General features: G+C 43.4%; 1 long non-coding RNA gene across 1 annotated transcript in view; it reads left to right on the forward strand.

The window, feature by feature from the left end:
• Window positions 1-16,355, forward strand: part of LOC138173127 (uncharacterized) — an 18,548-nt gene extending 2,193 nt beyond the window's left edge. Inside the window, exons 2-5 of the long non-coding RNA XR_011171329.1 lie at window positions 13,115-13,276; window positions 14,166-14,255; window positions 15,549-15,688; window positions 16,194-16,355. This is a non-coding gene — a long non-coding RNA (uncharacterized lncRNA). The remainder of the gene's footprint in view (window positions 1-13,114; window positions 13,277-14,165; window positions 14,256-15,548; window positions 15,689-16,193) is intronic.
• Window positions 16,356-16,672: the final 317 nt, after the last annotated feature.

The following is a 16,672-nucleotide window of genomic DNA, read 5'->3' on the forward strand; positions in this document are numbered from 1 at the left end:
CATCTTCCCTTGGTCCCTCCCTCCCTGTTGGCATCTCTGTGATCTCCTTTCTCTCTTTGTTCTCTGTCTAACCCTATCTTTATCTCTCTGTGTCTCTGTCTCCTCTGTCTCTGTCTCTCTCTCCTCTCTCTCTGTCTCTGTCTCTCTCTGTCTCTGTCTCTCTATCTCCGTCTGTCTCTCCCCCCTTCCCCATTGCCTTCTTCCCCCCACACCTTCTCTCCCTCTCCAAAGTAAATGTTATGAAACAGCTGTACACAACAGAGCAAGAGACAAGCTGCGGGGTGGACCGGATGACACTGCTAACGCTACCAGATATGCCTGGTCTGCCAGTTGAGATGCACGGTCTCTGCCTCCACCTTCCAGTCTCAGATTGTTCACCTCCAGACCCCTTCCCTCCAGGGTTATCTCAGCACCAAAGCTGCTTCCCTAGGGATGGCCGCTGAGACTGGGAAGCAACCATTGGGCGGCAGCCGCGGGGTGGGGAGGAAAGCTCTCTGCGCTCCTGGGAGCATCTTGAGACCGGCAGATGGAGAGACGCAGATTCGTGGAAGTTGGGGGCTTCTACTAGGACAGAGCAAGATCAGAGGCCGTGACCCGAAGGTGTTTCTCTAAGCCGCGCCATAAAGTCGCTTCCTCCTCTGCCTCTTGGCACTGCCAAGCTGGCTCAAGTTGTGCAGGGACCGGGGAGAAAAGGACTGAATGAAGAGTGCATGCTCTCATGAAGTAACCTTCCCATGCCGCCGTTCCATTGGCTCAGAAGGCTGGGAGGAAATTGAGTCTTTGGAACTGCAACCTCCCACTCCATAAAAACCCTCGCCCAGACCCTGGCTGTGGTGGACAGGGAAGCTCTAAATTGGAAGGACCTGTGGAGGCTCATGAACACTCCACAGTATCCTATGGAGGCTGGCCCTGAGATGTATCACTTGAAGAAGGCCCCCTGCTGCCTCTAAGAAAAACTCACGACTTTCGACTTGATCTCCCATACTAACAATCCTATCCCTTTTTCATTCCTTCACAACAGACATGGCTTCACAAAACTGCCTCAGAGAAAATAACCAGTTTGTGGAAATGCTCTGTTCAAGTGACACTTTGACAGGAAGATAACACATTCAGATTCCCTCTGGAGTTCGTGTAATATCTGTCCCAGATACTACTCTACTGCCTGTCACCTTACCAGAGTAATATGTATAGTCTGAAGGATGCAACACTTGTCTTTTCTATCATGATTAAGGCCTTTTGTACCAGATGTTCTGTCTTTCTCTTTTTGGATCATCTGCTACACCAGAAAATCAAAAGGGCATGTCGAAAGTCAAGATGGATGTTGAATTCTACATGCATGCAAAATATTTTGGGATTTTGCAGGTTTTTGAACCACCTTGATGTTGTACCACACAGAAACGGCAGGAAAGCAGAGCGCCCCAAGTAGCTGACTTAAAAAGACAATTGGAGGAAGATTCAACTTAATTTTTTTTAATCTTCAGAGTCTAGGCTACATTCCTTTAGGGAGGGGTAGGAGAGGGAAGGTGAGAAAATCTGAAAGTCATGGAACTGGATCTTTTAAAATTATTTTCTAAAAAGATTCCAGCCTCGATCACAGTTTAATCCTGGGAGAGAGAGGCAAGAGGGAATCCATTCATTCCTGCCCAGAAAAAAGTATCCTCACAAATACCTTCCTTGAACACAACATCTGATTCTTAGTCCTAAGGACAGGCTTCCTGTCTTCTCCAGGGACAGTTGTGACATTTTAACAAGCATAACACCCAAAAGAGTAGGAAACTCCTGCCTAGAAATGACTTCATAATCTCTGTCACATTGCTTCCAATCATTTAGCACATACATGTCTGAACATACACTTGCTGCCAACCAGGATGAAATACTTTGGAGGCATTTCTATTGATAAATTCTATTCTACTTTCTCCAAAACCTTCTGTGAGAAAAGAAATTTCAGGCTGCATCTTGTCTATTTTCCCCAGTCAATATTTTGGAACTCTCAGGCCTTCATTTTCTTCTTCTGTTCATTCCAAGCAATGTTTCATTTCTATCCCAACTAGTCAGTCATGAGTCTTCCCCGGTAACCCCTCTTGTTGTTGTCCATCTCCTATCCTCTCTTAAAGGAATTTTCTTTCAATGTTCCTAAACATCTTCACATAGAACTATCATTCAAGAAATTGCACACACTTCCCATTTAGACATCAAACTCCTATTTCTTTCCTGAGAAAACAACGTAAAGAAACTTCCTCAGGTCACAAATATTAGCATTTAGCATATAGGGTAAGGATCAAGTTAATGATATTACTGTAATCAGTGATTGCCAACCCCTTCCTCCAAGAACCAATCAAATTACCTGATAACTAAACTTACCAAATGAAGATTCTTTTCCAATTGCCTTTCTTTGCAAAGGCAGAATTCCCCCAAATTCTGCATCTTATGACTTCCAAAGTTAAGCAAAATCTTTTGATTCAAGATAGCTTTTCCATGAAACAGTTTCCAATTTTCTTTGGTCTTATGGAAATCTCTGACCCCAGTCCAATCACAGCTTTGCTTGTAGCCTTAATGGTGTATCTTTTCAATTATAGTACAAATACCAGTTTCTTCCTTCCATTCTAGTACTAAAGTACTAAATATCAGGCTTTCTAACCTCTCTTTCTTTGCACCTCTTACATATCACACTAGGTTTGAAACCTATAGACTTAGTTGAAAAATGAGGATAGAAATTAATTTCTGTACCCAGGAAATACAACAGAATCTTTTCTGGAAATCTGGTGACCAATCTCAATTTTGACCCACCCTGAAAGATAAATGTTGTAAAGACAGCATCCAAAATACAAAAGCAACCCAACATCATTCCAAGACTTCTTTGGGTATTTCACAGATTCTTCTGCAGACTTTTACTATGTACTAGGACATGAAAACCTCGCAATTTAGTGCAGATAAGCAAAAAATAATAAATGCATCCTTCTCAGATCATGATGCAATAAAAATCATATGTAATAAAGGGCCATGGAAGGATAGACTAAAAACTGATTGGAAACTGAATAACTTAATCCTAAAGAATGAGTGAGTGGGTCAAACAACAAATTATAGAAACAATCAGTAACTTCATTCGAGAGAATGACAACATACCAAAACTTTTGGGATGCATCAAAAGCAGTTCTTAGGGGAAGATTTATATCCCTGAATGAATACACACATAAAATAGAGAAAATGGAGATCAATAAATTGGGCTTGCAACTGAAAAGCTAGAAAAAGAACAAATGGAAAATCCCCAATGGAAAACCAAATTAGAAATAATGAAAACCAAAGGAAAGATTAATAAAATTGAATTTAAGAAAAATTTCAGTTAATAATTAAAACTAAGACATGGTCTAATGAAAAAAAAAAGCCAACAAAATGGATAAACCTTTAGTCACTATGATAAAAAAGAGAACCAAATTACAAGGATAAAAAGTGAAAAAGTTGAATCTATCTCCAATGAAGAGGAAATTAAATCCAGGCCAGATGGATTTACTAGAGAATTCCATGAAACATTTAAAGAACAATTGATACCAATACTCTACAAACTATTTGGGAAAATTAGTGAAGGAGTCCTATCAGATTCTTTTTATGACACAAATATGGTATGCATACCTAAATCAGGAAGAGATAAAACAGAGAAAGAAAATTATAGACCAATTTCCCTCATTAACATAGATGCAAGAATTTTAAATAAAATATTAGCAAAAAGACAACAACAACGTATCAAAGGAATAATACACTTGAATAGGGTAGGATTTATTCCAGGACTGCAAGAATGATTTAATATTAGGAGAACCATCAGTATAATTGTATCATATCAACAATAAAACTAGCAGAAACCACATGATTATCTCAATAGATGCAGAAAAGGCTTTTGACAAAATACAACATCCATTACTATTAAAAACACTAGAAGGTATGGGAATAAATGGAGCCTTACTTAAAATAATAGGTAGCATCTCTTTGAAGCCATCAGTAAGTATTACATGTATTGGGGATAAGCTAGAAGCGTTTCCAATAAGATCAGGGGTGAAACAAGGTTGTCCATTGTCATCCCTCTTATTCACTCTGCTACTACAAACGTTAGCAGTAAAATTAGAGAAGTAAAAAAAAAAAAATGAAAGGAATCACATTAGGCAAATATGAGACAAAGATATCACTTTTTTTTGGAAAATTGGGAAAACATCAATCGCTCATGTCTGGGTTGAGCTAATATCATAAAAATGACAATTTTACCTAAATTAAATTATACGTTTAGAGCCATACCAATCAATTTACAAAAAAAAAGCTACTTTATACAGCTAGAAAAAGTAGTAACAAAATTCATTTGGAAGAACAAACTGTCCAGAATATCAAGGGAATTAATGAAAAGAAATGCTAGACAAAGATCCGTATTATGAAGAAGCAGTCATCAAAACTATTGGCACTGGCTGAGGAACAGAGTACTGGATCAATGAAATAGATTGGGCACATGAGACTCAACAGATTATAGTCATCTATTGTTTGATAAATCCAAAGATATGATACAATTATACGGATGGTTTTCCTAATATTAAATCATCCTTGCAGTCCTGGAATAAATCCTACCTGATTCAAGTGTATTATTCTTGTGATAAGTTGTTGTCGTCTTTTTGCTAATATTTTATTTAAAATTCTTGCATCGATGTCACTGAGGGAAATTAGTCTATAATTTTCTTTCTCCGGGGATCTTTGGGTTTATCTCTGGGATAAGAACTCACTATTTGACCAAAACCGCTGGGAAAACTGGAATACAGTTTGGCAGAAACTGGGCATAGACCATTACCTAACAACATATACCAAAATTAATTCTAAATGTGTGCAGGATCTATATAAAAAGGCTGATACTGTAAGAAATCTGGCAAAGAAAGGAAGAGTTTAACTGTCAGATCTGTGGAGAGGGGAAGACTTCATGACCAAACAAGAATTAGAGAGCATTATAAAATGCAAAATGGATAATTTTGATTACATTAAATTGAAAAACTTCTGTACAAACAAAGCTATGTAACCAAGATTAAGGGGGAAGTGGGAGGAGGGGTCCAGGTAGCACAGCGAGTAAGAGCACTGGCTCCAGTGTCGGGATGACCTGGAGATAGAATCGAAATCAGAGCTTACATTTCAAGTACTTCAAAGAAAGCCTGCGAAATTCGGATTTTCATCACTGACTTAGATGGACATTTCTAGAGCACACTGAGAACACTTGGTACATTTACTTGGAACTCAGAACAAACAAGGAGCACATGGAAGAGCTTTGAAATAGTTTCCTCTTAACTTAATCGGTGAAACACACCCAGTGATTCACTTTTACTTTGGCTTGTTGTCGTGTGTCAAGGTTTCGTGCCTTTGAAAACAATGGGAAGAGATGAAAGAGCACTTTGCCAAAGGAGTAAAGGCAAATGGTCTGGACTCCTAATGGAAACTGGGAGAGCTGGAGTTACTCTAAGAAAAACAGTGCTTAGAATTCAACTCCTGAGAAATTCGGATTTTCATCACTGAGTTAGATGAATGAACATTTATATAGCCAACTGAGAACACTTGGTATATTGGCTTGGAACTCAGCAGAAACAAGGAAGACATGGAAGAGATTGGAAATAGTTTCCTTAACTTGGTCTCTGAAATGCACGTATTGAGTAACTATAACTTTGGCTTGTTGCCGTTTCAATTGAGTATGTATGTTTTCTGCCATCGATACCAAAGGGAGCAGAGGAGAACACACTTTGCCAAAAGAGCAAAAGCAAATGGTCTGGACTGCACGTGCAGATGTCAAGTGGTGAAGGAACGCTAATCAAAGCAGTGCTTAGAATCGCAGTACTTCAAAGAACTCCTGAGGAATTCGATATTTCATCAATGACTTAGGATGACGTTTCCAGAGCATCCTGAGAACACTTGGTATATTTTCTTGGAACTCAGCTGAAACATGGAGAACATGGCAAAGCTTTGAAATACGGTTTCCTCTTAGCTCGATCTCTGAAGTACACACAAAGATTAACTTTCACTTTTGCTTGTTGTCGTTGAAATCGAGTATGTAAGTTTTGTGCTTTGAAAACATTGGGAGCAGATGAAAGTTTCATACCTTTGAAAACAATGGGAAGGGATGAAAGAGCACTTTGCCAAAGGAGTAAAGGCAAATGCTCTGGACTCCTAATGGAAACTGGGAGAGCTGAAGTTACTCTAAGAAAACAGTGCTCAGAATTCTAGTACTGCAAATATCTCCTGAGAAATTCCGATTTTCATCACTGACTTAGATGGACATTTATATAGCCAACTGAGAACACTTGGTATATTGGCTTGGAACTCAGCAGAAACAAGGAGGACAGGGAAGAGATTGGAAATACAGTTTCCTTAACTTGGTCTCTGAAATGCACACATTGATTAACTATAACTTTGGCTTGTTGTCATTTCAATTGAGTATGTGTGTTTTCTGCCATTGATACCAATGGGAGCAGAGGAGAATGCACTTTGCCAAAGGAGCAAAAGCAAATCGTCTGTACTGCACATGCAGATGTCGAGTGTTGAAGGAACGCTAAGCAAATTGCAGTACTTCAAAGAACTCCTGAGAAATGTATCTGTGTGTCCCCTCGTGTCTGTCCGTGTGTCCCCCGCTCTGTATCCGTGTATCCCCCTATCTGTCCCTCGGTACCCCTCCATCTTTCCTTGTGTTCCCCGCTCTCTGTCCCTGGATCCCTGTAGCGGCAAGCACCCCAGTGTCTCCAGGGTGGCTGCTCACACAGATTCTTGGATCTGCTTTGATAAAGGAAAGCAACTCAAAATGGGTTAACAAGCTGACTTTAATCAGTCAAATATATATCGTTTACTTAGTTCAGGGGGAAAAGGTCAGCACCCCGAACTTCAGAATATACAAACAGAATTATTAAGACAGAAACAGATCAAGCAGACAGATTTCCAAACTCGTCATCCATTACATCCATACCAAACAACATCTGGTTTTCAAAACCGGGGAGCTCTTGGCAACTGCTTTCCAGAGTTTCATCTGATCAAATCACAGAACATTTCTCCAAGTGAGCCCCAAAAGAAAGTTACACATCAGGGCTTCTATAACCTTCTCCTGGCTCAGAGAATGTTATGAGCCTTATTGACTCACTGGCCAATCAAGAAGTATCTACTGAAAAACAAGCCTCCCAGCCCAGGCTGCAGGTGCACTTTAGCCTAGGGGCAGGGAAGATCTTAAAAATTTACATTCCCATTACGGTCCCCGCTGTGTATCCGTGTGTCCCCCGCTGTGTGTCTGGTTGTCCCCCGCTGTGTTTCCGTGCCTCGCCAGCTCTCTCTCCGTGTGTCCCCTGCTTTTTTCCGTGGGTCCCCCGCTGTCTGTCCGTGGGTCCCCCGCTGTGTGTCCATGTGTCCACCACTGTCTCTCCCTGGGTCCCCCTCTGTCTTGCCTTGTGTTTCCCGCTCTCTGTCCTTGCGTTCCCCCCGCCTGTCCCTGTGTCCCCATGTCTGTCCGTGTTTCCCCTGCTGGGAGTCCGTGTTTCCCCCGCTGTGTTTCTGTGTGTCCTCCCTGTCTGTCTGCGGGTCCCCCCCCCTGTGTTTCCGTGTGTCCCCCGTCTGCCGTGTGTCCCCAGTTTTGTGTCCATGTGTCCCCTCGTGTCTGTCCATGGGTACTCCGCTGCGTGTGCGTGTGTCTGGTCGTCCTCCGCTGTGTTTCCGTTGGTCCCCCGCTGTGTTAACATGGGTCCCCCGCTGTGTGTCCGTGTGCCGCCCCCCGCTGTGTGTCCGTCGGCCACCCCCATCGTTCTGTCACTAGTATCCCCCTGTCTTTCCGTATGTCCCCGGCTTTCTGTCCGTTTGTCCCCCGCTGTGTGTCCATGTGTCCCCCGCTGTGTGTCCTTATGTCTACCCTGTCTGTCCCTTGTACCTCTCTGTCTTTCCCTCTCTTGCCCGCTCTCTGTCCGTGTGTCCCCCCTATTTTTCCGTGTGTCCCCCTCTGTGTGTCAGGGTGATGCCCCCTGTGTTTGCGTGTGTCCCCCGTACTCTGTCCCTGTGTACCCCCTTACTGTTCGTGTGTCCCCCCCCGTCCTTTCGTGTGTCCTTCCGTGTCTGTCCTTGTGTCCCCCTCTCTCTGTCCATTTCTCCCCCTGTGTCTGTCCATGAGTCCACTCTTTCTGTCTGCTTCTCCCCCGCTGTGATATCGTGTGTCCCCCGCTTGTGTCCATGTGTGCACCATTTCTGTCGCTGGGTCCCCATCTGTCTTGCTTTGTGTTCCCCGGTGTCTGTCCGTGTGTCCCCCCCTATCTGTCCGTGTGTCCACTTCTGTGTGTCAGGGTGTCCCTCGCTGTGTTTGCGTGTGTCCCCTGTATTCTGTCCGTTTGTCCCCCCTGTCCTTTCGTGTGTCTGCCCCTGTCTGTCCTTGTGTCCTCCACTCTCTGTCCGTGTGTCCCCCTTTGTCTGTCCGTGTGTCCACCCTGTCTGTCCGTTTGTCCCCCGCTGTGATACCGTGTGTCCCCCGCTGTGTGTCCGTGTGTCCCGCGATATGGGATACTACACACAACCTGGGGCTTTTGCAACCCTGTCAATTAACTAATGAGCTCCACTTCCTAAGCAGGGCCCAGGCTCTGGACTTAGAGGGTGACTTGGGTCACAGTTATCTCAATTGTAAAATGGGGGGGGGGTGGTGGGATTAAATGGTCTCTGAGGTCAGGATCTTGCCCTCAACCCTGCAAAATCACAATAAGATCTTCTGGCTGGAAGAGATTCTCCCCACCAACCACCTAGTTCAAGCCTCTGCCCCAACGAGAAATCCTGCCTGCGGTATCTGACACAAGTGATTATGCAGTCTCCTTCTCAACACCTCCAGTGATAGAGAGCTCACCTCCCCAAGGCAGCCTTTTTCAATTTTGTACAGCCATAATCTTCACCAAGGTTTTCTTTATGGTGAGTTGAAACCTGTCCTCCAGCAGGATTGATTGACACTAGGTAGAGAGAATCTTCACCTTGGCACGAGCCCTGCCTTTCCACCTCCCCTTCAAATACATCCCAAGTACTTGGTCTATGAAAATAATCAGAGGCTGTACAGGTCTAAGCAGGGACTGGGAGTGAGCAGGAAAAGCAAAGATGGGACCCTCCTGCTTCCCAGCGGCAATCTGAGGGTGTGGGCGGGTGAAAGGTGCAGACAAGCGGGAGGCTAATGTGGAAATTTCGAGAACTCCAGCATGGGAGGGAGCTGGGAGGGACCTCAGAGGCCAACCAGCCCCATCATCTCTGTCTATCACAGAGGAAACTGAGACCTAGAGAAGTGACCTGCAATCTCCTTGTTCAGAGGTCCCTGTAACTCTCCTCCTGACTCCCAAAGGAACCCACGCCCTCCCCCATGGAGTCTCTGTATCTAATCCCTGCTGAGTGCCTATGACCTCCCCAATATCCTTCTGCCTTTCATAGGTGTCTGTAACACATCCTTCCTGAATCTTCAAAGCCCCTAAGTCTCCCCAAGGTGTCTCCTCCACTCCCTGGCTGGGCACCTAGTAACCTCATACACTCTCCCTGGCCAGGGGGCTCTGTAATGTCCCCTACCGGATTGCCCAAGGCTCCCGGAATTCTCCCCCTACAAGTCGCTGTTTCAGTCCCCTCATCGAACACTTCTTACCTCTACACATCTTTTTCCTGTTTAAGGGGCTCCGTAACTCTGTCTCCCTAACCAGCTCCTCCAAAGGACTGTGTGTATCTACCCCCTGCTGAGCAGCTATGACTCCCACACACGCCTTCTGTTCACGGGTCTCTATTCCTTCCCCTTCCTTATTCTCAAGGCATCCCACAGCCTCCCCACCAGTCTCTGTACCCACCGCCCTGCTGAGCCCCCATGACCTGCTCCCTGTACATGGATCTCTGTAACTGCCTCCTTCTGACTTCCCAGAAACCTCACAACCCCTCCCCAAGAAGGCTCGATATCCACCCCTTGCTGAGTACCTACAACCCCACATCCTCTCCCTTTTCAGGGAGTATCTGTGATTGTGTCTTCTCTGATAACTCCCCAGGACTCCCCACAGCCTTCCTCTGCCCAGAGGTCTTCCTTCTGCTGACGTCCAAGCTCCCTGCAGCCTCCTTTCATTATGATTCTCTGGCTCTCCCTGCTCCTAACTCATCCAGACTCCCACAGGCTCTCCATGACCAGGAGTCTATGTATGCCCCCTATGCCCTAGACCGTGACAGCCTCCCCCTTAGACTCTCTGTGTGTCCCAGCTGACTCCCCAAGACCCCCACAGCATCTTCCTTCTGACCTCTCTGTATGCCCCCTTTGTTGATCTTCTAGGAGCCCTAAGCCTCTCTCTCCACCACCAGGGTCTTTGGACCTCCTCCCCACTTTGCCTCCTCTGAGCATGTCTGTGGCTTTCCACTAGCTCTGGCCATTGCTCAAGGATTTCTTTGTCTGGGATGGAGAAAGAAGGTGGCCCCAATGGCCTCATTAGAACGCTGACAGTTGGAAGGCCACCCCTCATGGCTCCCTCACAGCTGTGCATGGCAGCCCATCGCTCTGAGTCCCTGATCACTTCTATATTCCATTCCTTTTTCACTCGGTGGATTTCTAGGCCTACTTTTTACCCGCTCTCCCAGAGCTTGTCAAGAGCCACAAGATTCCTTTGCCCATTTCTCCCAGTTACTCATGAGTCCCTATCCCTCACCATCACTATTTTTTTTATGTAGCCTATATTTGGGCTGGACAAGTGGTATAGTAGAGTTCCGGGCCTAGCATCCAAACTCAGACCTTTACTAGCTACATGACCCTGGGCAAGTCACTTAAGTGTTTGCCTCAGTTTCCTCAGCTATAACATAGAGAGGAAAATGGCAAACTACCCCAGTATGTCTGCCAAGAAAATCCCAAATGGGGACCACAAAGATCTTTTGGGGTAGCCAGGTGGTGCATTGCATAGAGAACCAGGCCTGACTGAAGTCAGTAAGACTCTTCTTCCTAAGTTCAAATCTGGCCTCAGATACTGACTAGCTGTGTGACCCTGGGCAAGTCCCTTCATCCTGTATGTCTCGGCTTCCTCATCTGTAAAATGAGCCGAAGGAGGAAATGGCAAACCACTCAGTGTCTTTGCCAAGAAAACCCCAAATGGGGTCTTGAAGAGTCAGACTTGACTGAAAATGACTGAACAAAAACAACTCTATATTTATGTAACTGTAAACATGCTGTATCAGCTTAGTGCAGAGACTTCTTAACCTTGTCTGTGTCCTGAACCCCTTGGGTAGTCTGGAGAAGCCTCCCGGGCCCCTCTTCAGTATCATGTCTTGAAATGCATCGAATCCAATCCACAGGATTACAAAGGAAACCAATTATATTACAATGTCATCATAATCCTAAAAAGAAGATTCCTGGATCTTCTGAAATCCCTCCACAGACCCTTTGGGGATCCATGGACCCCAGATTAAGACACCCTGCCCTAATGGAGTGTAAGCTCCTTGAAAGCAGGGTCTGTATTACTTTTCTCAACACCTAGCACAATGCCTAGCATTTAGAAGACAGTTCAAAAAGTAGATACTTCACAAATGAACAAGGGAGGGATGTCAGAGGTCATCTAGTCCAGCATTCTCAATTTACAGATGAAGAAACTGAGGCCCAGGGCAGTAGACCTAAGTGATTTGGTCAAGTTCGGACAAGGAATATGTGTTAGAACTGGAATGAAATTGAATTAGATCCCACATCATTGACTAGCAATGAAAGCAGTCATATAGCAGAGAAATAAAAAATGAAAATGATGCCATTCTGGTATCTTAAAGATAGATAAACATTAATTTGTTAAGAAGAGCTTTTTTTTTTCTTTTTTAGAACATTGCAAAAATATTTTTATTGGATTTGATTTTACTTAAAGGATCTTTAAAAAAAATTCAACAATTCATTTATTGTAACACACTGCCCCCTAGCCACTCTATCAATGAATTTTTTTACAGCATACAAATATACACACATTTTTTCCAAAGTATGAGGGAAGGGAGCCAATATGGTACAGAGGAAAGGACCAAGAATTTACAATCAGAGGATCTGGGCTTTAATGCCATCTCTGCCACTTACTATTTGTATCACCTTGATCAAGTCACTTGAATTCCAGGGCGCTAAGCTAAGCATTGGAGATAAAAGAAAGCCAAAACCACAGCCCCTGCTCACAAGCATCTCACATTCTAATAGAGGAGACAATATGCAAAACACCATGTACATAGAAGATTGTATGTGTGTGTATACATATTAACACATATATACATATGTATGTGGATATGCCACACATGTATACATATGTGTGTGTGGGGAGAGGACAGAGAGAGAGAGAGAAAGGAGAGACGGAGACAGATATACAGAAATAGATATACAGAGAGAGGTAATGAAGAGAGAGGAAGAGAGAGAGAGTGGGACAGATAGACAGTAAGAGATGTGGTGTCCAGACTGAAGGTCTGAAGGACACGATGATGGTTCCTGCTCTTGATGAGACTCCAGGGTAAATCTTTGGTTCATAACAATGGCATTTATCTTGTATTTTTTTCTATTTTCCTGGATGTTGTATTTGTGAGAGACGGTGGACTCTTTAGGCTATTGTTAATTTTCATATTATGAAGGTATAACAATGGTATACCCTCATCATTTCCCACAGTGGTGAGGCAGTGTGGAGAACAGGAAAGAAGAGGGTAATAATTACCTAGCAGTCCTGTTCTGTTCTCTCTCCCTTCTGTCATTTCCCCCTTTTGTCAGGGCTCACTGTATAGTGATGGTGATTACATGAGAAGAAAGAAGCTTTGTGGGGAGAGAGAACAGAAAAGAAGAAGAGGCTTCTTACTCAAACCATTTCTTTCTTTTTTCAATATCACTGTCTGTCCCTTACCCCCAATAGGTCCCTTCCTTATAGACAAATAAGTAGTAATGCAGAAAAAAATCACAATGGTGATGTCGGAAATGAATTCCCGAGAGGTGGAAGATGGGCTTTTCCAATAGTCTTGATCGATTCACTGCATCCATCCCAGTTCTCAGGTCTTTGGGTTGTATGCTTTATTCTCAGTGCATGTCGTTTCAGCAATGCTCTTAATTCAGAGTGTCATTTCACTAATCTTCTGTCACTAATATTTGCAACTCTGTTTCCAGCTTTTTCAGCCCTCTTACGGTTTTAACCTAAATGATCCTTATGGTCGACTACTGGAAACAAGATACAGAAGCCTACATGATCCTCATTTAAGTGCCTACTACAAGCATAAAGATATCTTGAAGCGATTAAAGAAAGGAGGTTACATCACCAGCAATAACAAAGTGGGTTATCATTCTTTTCAGTCACATAAATGTTTTATTGACATGGTTGACACTTGATACTCAGGGATCACTCATCTTTTCTTCAATTGGGTGGGAAGTGCCTAGAGAGTGACTACATATATTACCCCCCAATGTTTGGGTCAAGAGAAACCAGACAAATCCTGACCTATTGTCCCTGAGATTACTTCGTGTTTCTTACATTACCTTTTCTCTTTGGGAATTAGTCTTTCTGTAATCTCAATGACTGAAAGCTAGAAAAGAGTACACATGATGGAGGGAGATAGTGCCAAGGGAAAAGCTCATCATCTTCAAATATTTGGAGGGCTATTACCAAAAAGAGTAATTAGACTTATTCTTCTTGGCCTGAGAGCTTCACTGAGATCAAGCAGCAGAATGGAAGGGCCAAAGAGAGAAATTAGCTTGAATAAAAAAAACTGGGAAAGTCACTTCACCCTGCTTGCCTCAGTTTCCTTATCTGTAAAATGAGCTGGAGAAGGAAATGGTGAAACACCCTATGACCTTTGCCAAGAAAGCCCCAAAGGGGGTCATAAAGAATCCTACACAACTGAAAAATGACTAAACAACAGTAAAAAGGTTGCCATCATCTCAACTTCAGTAACTGATTTCTTCTTCTTGATCCAAATAAGCAGTTCCCCTTCTTGGTGGGTACATCAGTCCCCTTTGTAACTTCTATGTCTTCTGAAGAATTAAGTGATCATTAGGGAATGTCCCAAATGCATCAGCAGTTCTGCTTTGAATAGAGTGTCTAGCAGTAGATTTCTGTATAGCTGAAGTTCTCCCCTTTCCTACCCTCAATCACAATGATTTCCGGCTTCTGGACCAGGTTTCCCAAGGCTTCTTAAAGGTATTTCTGTATTTTCTTCTTTAGGTTGTATGAACTTTGAGAGAATTTAATAAATACCGACAGTATCTAACAAGCCTCAAATTAGACTTTGAAAGAAACTATATAAGAGAACAAGTAAGTAAAACATCTAAATTAACTTTCTCTTGGGTCTTTAAGAAATTATTCTTGGGAGAGTTTGGGGGGAAACATGGATATGAGTGATCTGCCTCATAGCTGATGAAGTTTACTGTGATATCTCACTCTCCTGGTCTAACCAATTACTCCCTTCTCTGGTCTTCTTCCCAGTCCCTTTATGATGTTATTATTGTTTTCCCCAAGGTTCTTTCTTTGACTCTTTTCTCTCCATACACTCCCTCCCTTATGGCTTCAACTATGACCCCCCTGTAGCACACTCTCCAATCTCCCCAGCCCTGACCTCTCTTTAGAGCCCCTGAACTTTCTCCCCAGGTGCCTTTCTGTCTCTCCTCCTAGAAATTCCCATGTTCTGTAACTTGGCTCCAGGACGGTTCAAGATGGTTGCATAACTGTATTTCAATAAAATTGGCTCCTTTGTACTCCTGTGTATTTTAAGAATTTAAAAAATGAAATTCTGAGAAGGGATCCATAGCTTTTACCAGGCTGAATGCCACAGGGGTCCCAGAAAAAGATTAAAAAGCTCAAGTTAGACAAATACCAGCTAATTCTGCCACCTTCCACGTGGGTTTTGAATTCTATGTTTTTGTCACAACCTGCTTTTCCTTTCAGCTTTGTTCTACTATTAACCCAGTCTCCTAGATTTGAAAACTTGGGGGTGACTTTTGCCTTTTTCCTTTTGTTAACCTCTCACATCTGCCTCTTAGTCTAGTCTCACTGCTACCACCCCAGTATAAACCCTTATTGGCACCCACATGTACCATTGCAATAGCCTTCCAACAGGTTTTCCCATCTTCACTCCATCCCCAATTTGAACCATCCTTCACATTACTTCAAGATGTCTTTCTTTGCTGAGATCTGACCATGGCACTCCTCTGCTCCAAATCCTTCAGCAGTTTCATGCTTGCTCTCACCTGAAGGTCATCTTCTTGAGAGTGTTCTGCGGTCTGGCATTGCCCTCCCTTTCTAGCTTTCCAGCCATACCAGACTAGTTGCTATATTGTGTGTGTATGTGTGTATATGCATATTTGTGTATATTTGTTTATATGTATATTATAGATATGTGTATACATGTCTGTATGTACATAGATGTGTGTTTGTATGTTTGTGTCATAGAGACATACACCTTGTTCCTCTTGTAGTATGATTGACTTCTTAGCCATAGATGGGATACAGTTTTCTCTCTCAAACCCAAATATAAGTAGACTCAATAACAAATGGCACATATGTCTGTCACGTATGAAATTCTTAACCCATCATTCTGTTTCTTTTCAGAAAATGCTTGAAAAGCAAATCACCAGACTTCAGGAACACAATCAAATCCCAGACAGAAGAGACGCCACACAGTTCAGAGAATGCCTCTTAGAAGAAGGAACACAGTCTATTCAGGACCAAGAGCATTTAATAAGACACAGGTAGGACTGCCCTTCATGTGTTTCATATCCATGCTGTGGACAGCATCAAAAACCAAACAGGTTTTGCCAAGGTGTTAGCAAAGTCATGAAACCTGGACTATGTTCATTTCATTTTTTTTAAAGCAAAAGGGGTTAAGTAACTTGCTCAAGGTGACACGGCCAGCTGTTTCTGGGTGTGGTGCTGAGTGTCTGAGCCCAGATTCGGCCCCAGGTCATCCCGACTCTGGGTCCCGTGCTCGTATTCGCTGAGCCACTGGGCCGCCTGCCTATGTTCATTTCTTAAAAATAAATTTATTGTGAACTTAATAATCAATAAATACAAGCCTGAAAATATATAAAAAGGACAAAAAAGAGGACTGTATAAGAGCTACTTTTATGTTTCTGTTCATTTAGGGAACAGAAGTAGACTAATGAGATGGTCAGGGCTAGCACTGTTGACTCTGAAATTCTGTGCTGTTAGATGCCCAGCTGACCTTTACTTCCTCATTTGTATTTGTGCCCAAAGATATTTATATATGATCAGCAGGGAACTAGAGAAGCTTGAACGGTCTGCTGAAGAACAGCACCTCATCTGGATTAATGAGGCAGAGAAAAGACAAAGGGAGCACACAAGGAGAATACTCAGTCTTCAGAGGAAGATCAAAGAGGTGAGAGAAGAGATGCTGACAATGGGGACAAGCTTTCCATTAAGAGCAGTATGATAGGTCCTAGGGAGTGAAAAGAGTACATAAGAAGGCAGTGGGTCACAGTTGAAAGGGCACTGGCCCTGAAGTCAAAGGACCCAAGTCCAATCATACTTCTGCTCACTACCTGTGTGACCTTAGGCAAGTCATTTCACCTCCCTAGGCTGCAGGTTCTTCCCTCTGTAAAATGAAAGAGTAAGACTAGATGGAATCTGGGGCCCCTTCATCCTATGATAATCCTGTTCCTGTAGGATACTGTCAAACCTGTCCCTTCCTTCATGGAGCTTAGAGTCTAGTAGGG

Source organism: Petaurus breviceps, unplaced genomic scaffold (assembly GCF_028583685.1).
Source record: "Petaurus breviceps papuanus isolate PSGF00001 unplaced genomic scaffold, PetGlider_PUasm1.0 565, whole genome shotgun sequence".
Classification (NCBI taxonomy): domain Eukaryota; kingdom Metazoa; phylum Chordata; class Mammalia; order Diprotodontia; family Petauridae; genus Petaurus; species Petaurus breviceps.